Raw genomic sequence first — 12,222 nt, forward strand, 5'->3', positions numbered from 1 at the left:
TGTTCAATCTCCTGCCCTTGGCCTCTGCCCATCTGTCCAGCCTGTCGAGGTCCCTCTGCAGAGCCTCTCTACCCTCCAGCAGATCAACTCCTGCCCCCAGCTTGGTGTCATCTGCAAATGTACTGATGATGGACTCAATGCCCTCATCCAGATCATCAATAAAGATGTTAAAGAGCCTGGGGCCCAGCACTGATCCTTGGGGCACAGCACTAGTGAATAGTGGGGATGGAAAGGAGAATACAGAGCACTTCCTCAGAAGTCAGAGATGGTGAGCTGTGTTGCCAAGAGCCTAGCAAACCCTGGGTGCCAATAAGGTACAGGTCCTTCTATAATGTGTTTTCCAAGTAAAAAAACCTCCCACCTATGCACAAGTGCTTTGCAGCAGGAGTGCATTGCACATGCCAGGGTTAAAATGCCTGCTCAAGGTCAGAGAAAGTCCTGTAAAAGTGCCAAAAATAGACTGGACTCTCAGACTCTGATTCCTCTGCTCATGGATGACTTCTAGAAGAATCAAGGCAAGGAAATCCATCACCACCTCTTGGTGTGGTGTTACCAGCTGGGGCAGAAAGAGGTAGAGAGGACAAGCTGAGGAACAACAGGAAATACAGTAAGTGGGATTGGGTTTGGTCCAGGCAAATGCCTGGTCAGCCAGCCATGACAGAAAGAGTTAGTCATGTTCAGGAAAAATGGTGGAAATGGAAGCACTGACACAGCCTGACCCAAAGGCAGCATCCCCAAAAGGCAGACTTGGCATTTCATTTCCCTGGATGTACAAAGCCTCATGAGACATCAAGAACTGAAGTTAAACCTTAGTTATTAGCTGTCTTTCTGGTCCCAGGATTGCAATTACCTGGGCAGCAGACCAAAATATTTTCACAAGCATGGTAAGCCCTGCTCCCCAGGCAAACTGAGGCCAGGTAATGTCTTTAAGCAGCTCCACCCAAGGCTGCCATGCATTACCCCAGGATAATCATGGCCCCAGTCCTGTGAAAAGGCAGCATGAGGTGTCTCAAGATAGTATCATAGTATCATAGTGTCAGTCAGGGTTGGAAGGGACCACAAGGATCATCTAGTTCCAACCCCCCTGCCATGGGCAGGGACACCCCACACTAGATCAGCCTGGCCAGAGCCTCAGCCAGCCTGGGCTTAAACACCTCCAGGGACGGGGCCCCAACCACCTCCCTGGACAACCCATTCCAGGGCTGCACCACTCTCATGGGGAAGAACTTCCTCCTCACATCCAGCCTGAATCTCCCCACCTCCAGCTTCATTCCATTCCCCCTAGTCCTAGCACTACCTGAGATCCTGAGCAGTCCCTCCCCAGCCTTCCTGTAGGCCCCCTTCAGATACTGGAAGGCCACAATGAGGTCACCTTGGAGCCTTCTCTTCTCCAGACTGAACAGCCCCAACTCCTTCAGTCTGTCCTCACAGCAGAGGTGCTCCAGCCCTCTGATCATCCTCGTGGCGCTTCTCTGGACACCTTCCAGCACCTCCATATCCCTGTTGTAATAGGGGCTCCAGAACTGGAGGCAGTATTCCAGGTGGGGTCTCCCCAGAGCTGAGTAGAGGGGGAGGATCACCTCCCTCGACCTGGTGGGTGTAACAGTGACCAGCACTCTGAGCAGGCTGATGAGTTCCACTAGGAAATATTTTGCCTCTTTCCTGGACCTGTGCATCAACCTCCTGCCTCAGGTGCACATCCCCAGGCTCTCTTCTGAGCCTCACTGGCTTCTTTCTTACTTTTTTTTGGGGGAGCAGCTCTTTCCTTTCAGGCTGTGGGGCTGGGATCTGCCTGCCTGTTTAGCTCTGCATTTACCAGCAAATGGATAACCCTTGATTCTGCCTGAAAAGCAAGAGCCTTGGGGTCTCATCTCCCATGAAGAGCATGTGAAAGCCAGCATGGAGTTCTACTCCTTTATTCCCAGTCTCACCTCCAGGGGAAGCCCCTCTCTAGTTTCAATCTAATTTCAGACAGCAGTTGCAGCCCTTCAGTGTGGGTTTTTTCTGTTCTTGCTAACATAAGTATTACTGAAGAGACTCCTGCAGTCATCATGGTGTGGCACTCATTATGCTGCAAAGGTAAAGGCTGAGGGACTGCCCTGCCCCAGGAATATCACACTGTCATCCAGGGGACCACAGACAGACAGAGGAGTCAAACCCAGTGAGATGGAGTTTGTCAGAGGTGCTCCAGTAGCTTATCTACGATCACAGACTTGTACAGGCACCAGAGGAAGACATGCCTTATAGAGACTGGTGCCAAAGGGAGTGTTGAGATCAGATCCCAAACAGCCCCAAGGCTGTTTCTGTGAACAGAAGGGCTCTGGTAAAAATGCCTGTTGGGTTGGAAGTGGGCAGCATGAGCTGGTGGTGGCATCATGGCCTTGTGGGAGCTGGGGCTGCCTCCTCCACACCCACTGAGGGGTCATAGTGCAACAAGCCCAGGGGTGCCAGCAGTGAATAACAATAGAATAGAATAGAATAGAATAGAATAGAATAGAATAGAATAGAATAGAATAGAATAGAATAGAATAGAATAGAATAGAATAGAATAGAATAGAATAGACCAGGTTGGAAGAGACCTTCAAGATCATGGTGTCCAACCTATCATCCAACACCACCTAATCAACTAACCCATGGCACCAAGCACCCCATCAAGTCTCCTCCTGAACACCTCCAGTGACGGTGACTCCACCACCTCCCCAGGCAGCCCATTCCAGTGAGCAATCACTCTCTCTGTGTAAAACTTCCTCCTGACCTCCAGCCTGAACCTCCCCTGGTGCAGCTTCAGACTGTCCTCTTGTTCTGGTGCTGGCTGCCTGGGAGAAGAGAACAACCTCTGCCTGTCTACAACCTCCCTTCAGGTAGTTGTAGAGAGCAATAAGGTCACCCCTGAGTCTCCTCTTCTCCAGGCTAAGCAACCCCAGCTCCCTCAGCCTCTCTTCATAGGGCTTGGGTTCCAAGCCCCTCACCAACTTCGTTGCCCTTCTCTGGACACACTCCAGGAAGTCAACTTCCTCCCTAAACTGAGGGGCCCAGAACTGGACACAGGACTCGAGGTGTGGCCTAACCAGTGCAGTGTACAGGGGCAGAATGACCTCCCTGCTCCTGCTGGCCACACTGTTCCTGATGCAGGCCAGGATGCCATTGGCCCTCCTGGCCGCCTGGGCACACTACAGGCTCATGTTCAGCCTACCATCCACCAGCACCCCCAGGTCCCCCTCTGCCTGGCTGCTCTCCAGCCACTCTGACCCCAGCCTGTAGCTCTGCATGGGGTTGTTGTGGCCACCCCATGCAGTGCAGACAAGCACCTGATGCTTGACATGATGGAGCAGAGGGAACTCAGGGAAAAGAGGCAAGTGATGTGGTAAAACAGACCTGTGAGCAAAGTGGCCTCTCTGTAGCAGGCAGAGGTGTGTGGGAGGAGAGGCTGCAGGCAATAGACTGTATGGGCACAGAGCTTGCAAGGCATAACAGAGATAAAGAGTGATGGGGGAAAGAAACTAAAGACAGAGAAAATGGAGAAAGGAAAGGGCAGAAGAGGTAAGGTTCCAGAAAATTGTGTTGACCCAGAGGAAAAGGAGGAGACTGAGTGAAAGTCAGAGTAGAGGAGGATCTGCACTCCTTAAAAGTTGGGGTACTAAGGAAAGGTTAAGAAGGAAAACAAATGGAGATAGAGGTGTGAGGAAACTCAGGGGGGAGATTGTGACGGGTCAAGTGAGGAGATGAGAGGAAGCTGAGGAAAACTCTCTCCTTCTGTGATAAGAAAATGAGGAGAAAATATCAGAGGGAAGAAGGGGTAAGGAGAATGAAAGGAGGTTTTCATCCATATTCATTGACCTGACATGGATGAGTAGTTCTCTTCCCCAAGGGTCTCAAGAGCCAAGATGAAGCTCTCAAAGAGAATAATACCTCCTGCAAAGTACAGCTGAAAAGCATGCCAGCATCCAAAGCCTTTAGACACAAAAAGCTGCTGGGCTTGTTTGCCTGCTTTCCCACACTCTGCCTCCAGCCCTGTCCCTCTTTTCACACAGCTGATGCTCTCTCTGCTACAAATAGCACATCTTCCTCCTCACATGCCTGACCCCTCTAGTTCAGTCTTTCCAAACATTCTTGACTCCAAATATTTTTCCAAGGCAGAATTTCTGTCCCCTGCCAGGACCCCAGAAGGGTGGGACCCCAGGGCTGTATGTGACTGCCTCATTCTTCTGAGAAAGGAAGGAAGAAGTCTTCTAAGGGCAGGAAGTGCCATTGGAGAGACACCACTTGGTTCAGTGGAGATGCTGAAGATTGGGCTTGGAGTATGGCAGTGGCAGCAGACTTGCCATGGCACGTCAGAGAGCACACCAGCCTCCTCACTGTCTCATGGGGAAACAGCCTCTTCTAGAAATTAACTTAAAGTCTTTGTCTGGGAAAGAAGCCCAGTGCTGAGCTAGGGAGAAAAGCAAGAATGAAACCATTTTCCTGTTAAAGCTAAGAGATTCGAGGGCCAGAGGGGCAGAATCATAGAATCATAGCATCATAGAATCATAGAATCAACAAGGTTGGAAAAGACCTCAGAGATCATCAAGTCCAACCTATCACCCAACACCTGATCACTAACTAAACCATGGCTTCAAGTGCCACATCCAATCCTTTTTGAAGACCTCCAGGGACAGTGACTCCACCACCTGGGCAGCACATTCCAATGGCATTCCAATGGCAAATCTCTCTTTCTGGGAAGAACTTTCTCCTCACCTCCAGCCTAAACCTCCCCTGGCACAGCTTGAGACTGTGTCCTCTTGTTCTGGTGCTGGTTGCCTGGGAGAAGAGACCAACCCCCACCTGGCTACAACCTCCCTTCAGATAGTTGTAGAGAGCAAGAAGGTCTCCCCTGAGCCTCCTCTTCTCCAGAAGGGCAATAAACTCTTCAGGGAAAAGCTTAGCACCATGCTGCTGGGATGTTCATTCCCACCTTAAACCAGGTCTTGGTGCTTGTCTCTGCTGCTTGCTTGTTAGGTGCTCACATCATCCCCTTGTGCTGGTGAGGAATGGCCCATCACTGACAGTGCTGCTTTGTTGCTCACCTACTGCTGTCATCCTCACAAACAAGGGTGGGCCAGCAAGGGGCTACTAACGTGTCAGGGATGTTAACCTAGCCCTTCTGCTTCCTGACTTGCCTTTCCTACTGGTCACACCCATAGCCTTCAACTACAGCAGTCAGTGGATGCTTCTAAGGGGTGTCACAGCTGAAATCAGAAGAGAAAAAGATGGGAAGGATTAAAACATGAAAGAATGTAGGAGGTTGTCTGCGGTGCACAGTCAGAGGAACAGGGTGATGACAGAACAGTGAAGCACCTGAGCATGCTGCTCTCATCAACAACACTGTAGGATAGATTTAGCTTAGAATAGAATAGAATAGAATAGAATAGAATAGAATAGAATAGAATAGAATAGAATAGAATAGAATAGAATAGAATAGAATAGAATAGAATAGACCAGGTTGGAAGAGACCTTCAAGATCATCATGTCCAACCTATCATCCAGCACCACCTAATCAACTAACCCATGGCACCAAGCACCCCACCAAGTCTCCTCCTGAACACCTCCAGCGATCATGACTCCACCACCTCCCCAGGCAGCCCACTCCAATGGGCAATCAGTCTCTCTGTATAGAACTTCTTCCTAACCTCCAGCCTAAACTTTCCCTGGCACAGCTTGAGACTGTGTCCTCTTGTTCTGGTGCTGGTTGCCTGGGAGAAGAGACCAACCTCCACCTGGCTACAGCCTCCCTTAAAGTAGTTGTAGAGAGCAATAAGGTCACCCCTGAGTCTCCAGGCTAAGCAACCCCAGCTCCCTCAGCCTCTCCTCACAGGGCTGTGTTCCAAACCCCTCACCAACTTCGTTGCCCTTCTCTGGACACATTCCAGCAAATCAACATCTTTCCTAAACTGAGGGGCCCAGAACTGGACACAGTTCAATAGTTTTTAATAGAGCAAATGATTAGCTAAGAAAACAAGTTATTTAGAGCTGCACTTCAAGCTCCAACATATTCATTCCTTCAACCAAGAGATGCTCTGTAATGCAATTAACAGTTGCAATAAAAGAATCAATGCTTCAAATGGTCAGAGCCCCAGTAGTTCTCTCACACCTTACATCTGGTTTGGACAGGAAAGTTGCCTAATTTCAAGCTTTTCCTACTGACTTCTCTGTTGTGTTTCATTTTCCCAGAGGGGCAGTGAGGTTCAGTCAAAGCTGAGAGCTTGCTGTGCTAGGTGCTGCCTGAGGACGAGGTGTGAGACAGCTCCTGCCAGTCTGCACTGACAGAAGGCTGTGGGAACAAAATTAGAGGTGCAAGCTTGTTAGGCTTGCATCATCTCCGAGAAGAATGAGAAAGCCATAATCACTGAGAAAGCTAAACCTGCCAGCAGGATCCAGAAGCTTTAATCAAGAGGTAAGATAGCAGCCACACCCAGGACTGCCTGTCTCTGGTAACACCACTGCGTTTAGGAACCAGGCAGTGGGAGGAGTGAGATGCTCTGCATTAAAAGTTTGGCTAGACCTGATAGATGGAGGTGAGGTTTCAGCTGTTCCTTGGCTCCAGCATCCTCCATGCTGCTCAGATCAGCAGGGAAGATGGCCTCATGGAGCCCAGTCACCCCAGCAGCCAAAGCAGAGCAGCAGGCACCCCAAGCGGGCGACTTGCATCATCCGACATGGCCAGGTGGCGATGAGATGGCATCCTCCAGGTGTGCCTCTGTTCCTCTGCTGGCTGGAAAGTGAGCCCTGGATATCCACAGCTGCTCACACAAACCATTCTGGGAAGAATTGCTTCCTAACATCCAGCCTAAACCTCCCCTGGTGCAGGTTGAGACTGTCCTCTTGTTCTGGTGCTGGTTGCCCAGGAGAAGAGACCAACCCCACCTGGCTACAACCTCCCTTCAGGTAGCTGAAGGTCTCCCCTGAGCCTCCTCTTCTCCAGTCTAAGCAACCCCAGCTCCCTCAGCCTCTCCTCATATTAACTGTGGCTGTGTAACCCTTCTAACTCCAGTCATACAGTGGGCTGAGGGGCAGCCATGGTTCCTGAGGTGCTATTCAGGTTTCAGGCAGCTTCAGTTCTCTAGTGTCTCCTCTCTAGATCCTTCTGTGCAGTAAAACTCAAGATCTCAGAGTCAGCATCACACCCCCCAGAGCATGCAGAAGAAGAGAAACCACAGAAGCCAGCACATTACCCAGGGACCTTTGTGAGCCAGACAGTCACTAATGACAAAGTGTAAGGCTTTGGCACTGCTTTGCCAAAGGTCTGTGGCCAGGAATCCTCTTCCAGCTGCAGGCACTCAAGGAAAGGTAACTTTGTTCTCACCTCTTTAAGCTCAGTATCAGCATCTAGATTGAGATGTTAGTCCTAGATGTTTGGGGTCAACTGTCTCACTTCCACAGGAGTGCTCCAGTCACTGTCTTACTGCCCTGGGCCCTTTGTTGCTGAACTCTGCACAAGCAGTCATCTGTTCCTGAAGTCAGAAGGTGAAACACTTTCTGCCCCTTAGTTCTCTAGTGAAAGCACAAGAGCAAGACCCTCGTGGTCCAGCCTGGACCACCCTGCTTACAGTCCCCCTGAGCAGCAGTCCCTATGCTCCTGCCAGGACACTGCACCCAAACCAGAACTGCCTGGAGAGCACCACAGTCCTCTGCCCTTCCTCAGGTGTCAGGCAGTGCATGACACCTCTACGTGTTGGTGAGACACTAGAACAGGTTGCCCAGGTAGGTAGTGGAAGCCTCATCCTTGGAGGTTTTTAAGGGCAGGCTGGATGTGGCTGTGAGCAACCTGATCTAGTGTGGGGTGTCCCTGCCCATGGCAGGGGAGTTGGAACCAGATGATCTTTGAGGTCCCTCCCAACCCTAACAATTCTATGGTTCTATGTTTCTAACTGAATATCCTTACACCAGATGAGGAGTGCTTTGAAACCTACCTAGCACCAATTGTAGAGCTCAGAGCTAGTAAAGACTGCAGGAGTTGAAGTTGTTGGAGTAGGCAGGCCCTGACACAATGAAAACTTGAGGAGAGATGTGGACAGTGCAGCAAACACATTCACAGCACGCCAAACATTCCTCTGTAAGCCCTGCCCCCACAGGCACTGCCTCCATCAGTGCTTCCCTCCACAACTGCCCATTGAAACCTGGGCTTTGGTGGGACTCCCTACCAGTGGGATGCAGCACCTTGCACAGGACCAGGACTCCTTCCTCTTTTCCTTCTTAAAATGCTACCTGCAAGAATGGCAAAACAAAGGTACTAATGGCACAGCAAGGTAGTGCTGGGGTTGGAGCAACCAGGTCAAGCTGCTTCATGTGTGTGTTTTTGTAGGGACAGTCCAATGATGTGACAAGCAGAGTCCCTCAGGGATCAGTCCTGGGACCAGGCTTGTTCAACATCTTTGTGGGTGCCATGGGCAGTGGCATTGAGTGCACCCTCAGCAGGTTTGCTGATGACACCAAGCTGTGTGGTGCAGCAGACACGCTGGAGGGAAGGGAGGCCATCCAGAGGGACCTGGACAGGCTGGAGAGGTGGGAACAAGCCAACCTCAGGAGGTTCAACAAGACCAAGTGCAGGGTCCTGCATCTGGGTCGAGGCAATCCCAGGCACAAATCCAGACTGGGCAGGGACTGGCTGGAAAGCAGCCCTGAGGAGAGAGACTTGGGGGTGCTGCTGGAGGAGAAGCTCAACAGGAGCTCTCAGTGTGCACTTGCAGCCCGCAAAGCCAATCAGATCCTGGGCTGCATCAGGAGAAGTGTGGCCAGCAGGGCAAGGGAGGTGATTCTCCCCCCTCTACTCAGCTCTGGTGAGACCCCACCTGGAGTACTGCCTCCAGTTCTGGAGCCCCTATTACAAGAGGGATATGGAGGTGCTAGAAGGTGTCCAGAGAAGGGCCAGGAGGATGAGCAGAGGGCTGGAGCTGCTCTGCTATGAGGACAGACTGAAGGAGTTGGGGCTGTTCAGTCTGCAGAAGAGAAGACTCCGAGGTGACCTCATTGTGGCCTTCCAGTATCTGAAGGGGGCCTACAGGAAGGCTGGGGAGGGACTTGTCAGGACGTCAGGTAGTGATAGGACTAGGGGGAATGGAATGAAGCTGGAGGTGGGGAGATTCAGGCTGGAGGTGAGGAGGAAGTTCTTCCCCATGAGAGTGGTGAAGCCCTGGAATGGGTTGTCCAGGGAGGTGGTTGAGGCCCCGTCCCTGGAGGTGTTTAAGCCCAGGCTGGCTGAGGCTCTGGCCAGGCTGATCTAGTGTGGGGTGTCCCTGCCCATGGCAGGGGCGTTGGAACTAGATGATCCTTGTGGTCCCTTCCAACCCTGACTGATACTATAATACTATGATACTATGTGGCTGCTTGCACCATTCTCAGGGCAGGTGACAGGTCGAGGAGAGCAGGAGAGGGAAGAACGCAAGGAGGGAGGGGAATGCAAAGTTTGGTTTCAGTTGGTAATCCTCAGCAGCAATGATAAAGAAACAGGCAGAGTCTTGCCAAGCCAAGGCATGTCTGCAGGCCTGTTTGCAGCACACTTTCTTTCTGGGCTCCAAGCCTGCAGGAGAGCATGCAGTGCCCTATTCAAGACACCTCCTGCTCCTGTGGGTAGGGCTTTGTTTGCACCTACCATGGAGCAGCACATTCAGTTGAAGCAACTGACCAACAAACCCTTCTAATTGGGGTTTGACACCCCAAACAGCACCAACTGCTGAAATCTCAGCTGAACGCTTCCTGCCTCTCTACCCAAACCCCAAAACACAGATCAAAGCCCAGGAAAAGAACACTTTTTGCCAGGCTTGTCTCATCCAGGAAGGGCTTCAGCCACGGTTACTGATCCTGTAGGAGAAGCCTGCCTCATCACTAGTCTATGTCCCACAGCAAGTCTCAGCATACAAGCCTAGCTCAAATAGAAGTGATGGTACAATGACACAGTAAAGCCCCCTGGGGAATGGAATGGAATGGAATGGAATGGAATGGAATGGAATGGAATAGAATAGAATAGAATAGAATAGAATAGAATAGAATAGAATAGAATAGAATAGAATAGAATAGAATAGACCAGGTTGGAAGAGACCTTCAAGATCATCGTGTCCAACCCATCAACCAATCCAACCCACCTAAACAACTAACCCATGGCACCAAGCCCCCCATCAAGTCTCCTCCTGAACACCTCCAATGATGGTGACTCCACCACCTCCCCAAGCAGCCCCTTCCAATGGCCAATCACTCTCTCTATAATACAGGAAAGCAAATTTCACAGCCTGCTCTTACATGGGATGTTTTATCTACAGATCACAGAGCAAAAGCCTCTGCTCCATCACCCATGGTTTTATAAAGAAGGAGGTTCACAGGATTTGAGGAGGCAGGGTCCCATTTTCATGATCCCCAGGTGAGTGGCAGTGCTGGGAAGAATATACCAGTTTCCTGAGCACCAGCCCTCTGCTCTGGCACAGCCCCAGATAAGCAAAAGGCTCCCTCAAGGCTTCAGCAGCTAAAATACTGTGAACTGGATGAGGATCTATGGGAAATTCCACCTGGCTGAGCCTACTTGTGGGTCAAGAGTTCATCATTTTCCAAGCTATTGTTCTTTGTTTTCATCTGAATGTTCTCATCTGCCCACATCTGCAAGAAACAATGCAAGTGCTTAAAACTCTTCCAAAGCCAGAATGGCCTCGCTGCTGGGTGAGCCCTTTGCACAGTGTGCTGGTTCAGTGACTAGAGGATGAGTAAAGCTCACCGAGGATAAAGTACCCGAAGAATAACTAAGGATAAGTAAAGGTTATCACAGTGGTTAAGAGAACTCACTGCTGACTGCTACCAGCTAGCATCCTCATGGGTAGGAAACCATGATACATGCACATGATGTCTTTGGAGGAGGTGAGGACTGGATCCAGTGGCTGATCTCCTGTTCAGTGAGTTTCAGGGTTTTAACTTGTCAGGGTGACACTTAGCTGTTTTTCACTCTTCTTCTTACTCTCCTCATTTGGAGACTCAAGGTGAATCAGGAGAGTCTGTGGTTTCATGGTGGCTGCTCTATTCCTTACAGCCCCACTTATAAAAGAGTATGAAGGGGCATCCTGAAACTTTCAGTAAGAGACATTTTAAATCCAGAAGGACCTCAGCTAGCCTAACCTCAACTTTGGAACAAAACTACTTACGTGTTTTTTACCTTGCAACCTCAACCTCTTCTACCTGCCTTTGTAACTTACTAATGTAACTCAGGCAGGATTTTCTGAGATTGCCCAAGACAAGTGAGTGAATCACATTACAGAGGAACCTGTCACTGTGCACTGAACAGAAAAGGAGCCTTAAATAGCACTAGAATAGAATTAACCAGGTTGGAAAAGTCCTTTCAGATCATCGAGTCCAACCTATCACCCAACACCATCTAATCAACCAAACCATGGCACCAAGCACCCCAGCCAGTCTCTTCTTAAACACCTCAGGTGATGGTGACTCCACCACCTCCCTGGGCAGCACATCCCAATGGCCAATCTCTCTTTCTGGGAAGAATTTCATCCTAACATCCAGCCTAAACCTCCCCTGGCACAGCTTCAGACTGTGTCCTCTTGTTCTGGAGCTGGTTGCCTGGGAGAAGAGACCAACCCCCACCTGGCTACAACCTCCCTTCAGCTAATTGTAGACAGCAATATGTGCCTAGACTACATACCTAACTTACCTAGAGCTCTGTGAGAGTTCTCCTCCAAGGTAAGGGAGGGTAGCACATAAACTGAGGACTGACTCAGACAGAAAATACTGGGGCCCTCAATTTAAGAAGGACAATGAGACTCTTGAATGTGTCCAGAGAAGGGCAACAAGGCTGGGGAGAGGCCTTGAGCACAGCCCTGTGAGGAGAGGCTGAGGGAGCTGGGGTTGCTTAGCCTGGAGGAGGCTCAGGGGAGACCTTATTGCTCTCTACAACTACCTGAAGGATGGCCGTGGCCAGGAGGGGGTTGGTCTCTTCTCCCAGGCAACCAGCACCCGAACAAGAGGACACAGTCTCAAGCTGTGCCAGGGGAAGTTTAGGCTGGAGGTGAGGAGAAAGTTCTTCTCAGAGAGAGTTGTTAGCCATTGGGATGTGCTGCCCAGGGAGGTGGTGGAGTCCCCGTCCTTGGAGGTGTTCAAGAGGGGATTGTATGTGGCACTTGGTGCCGTGGTTTAGTTAGTCCTGAGGTGTTGGGTGATAGGTTGGACTTGATGATCTTTGAGGTCTTTTCTAACCTT

This window comes from Melanerpes formicivorus, unplaced genomic scaffold (assembly GCF_026170545.1).
Source record: "Melanerpes formicivorus ecotype bairdi unplaced genomic scaffold, bMelFor1.0.p_v2 SCAF_1, whole genome shotgun sequence".
Classification (NCBI taxonomy): Eukaryota; Metazoa; Chordata; class Aves; order Piciformes; family Picidae; genus Melanerpes; species Melanerpes formicivorus.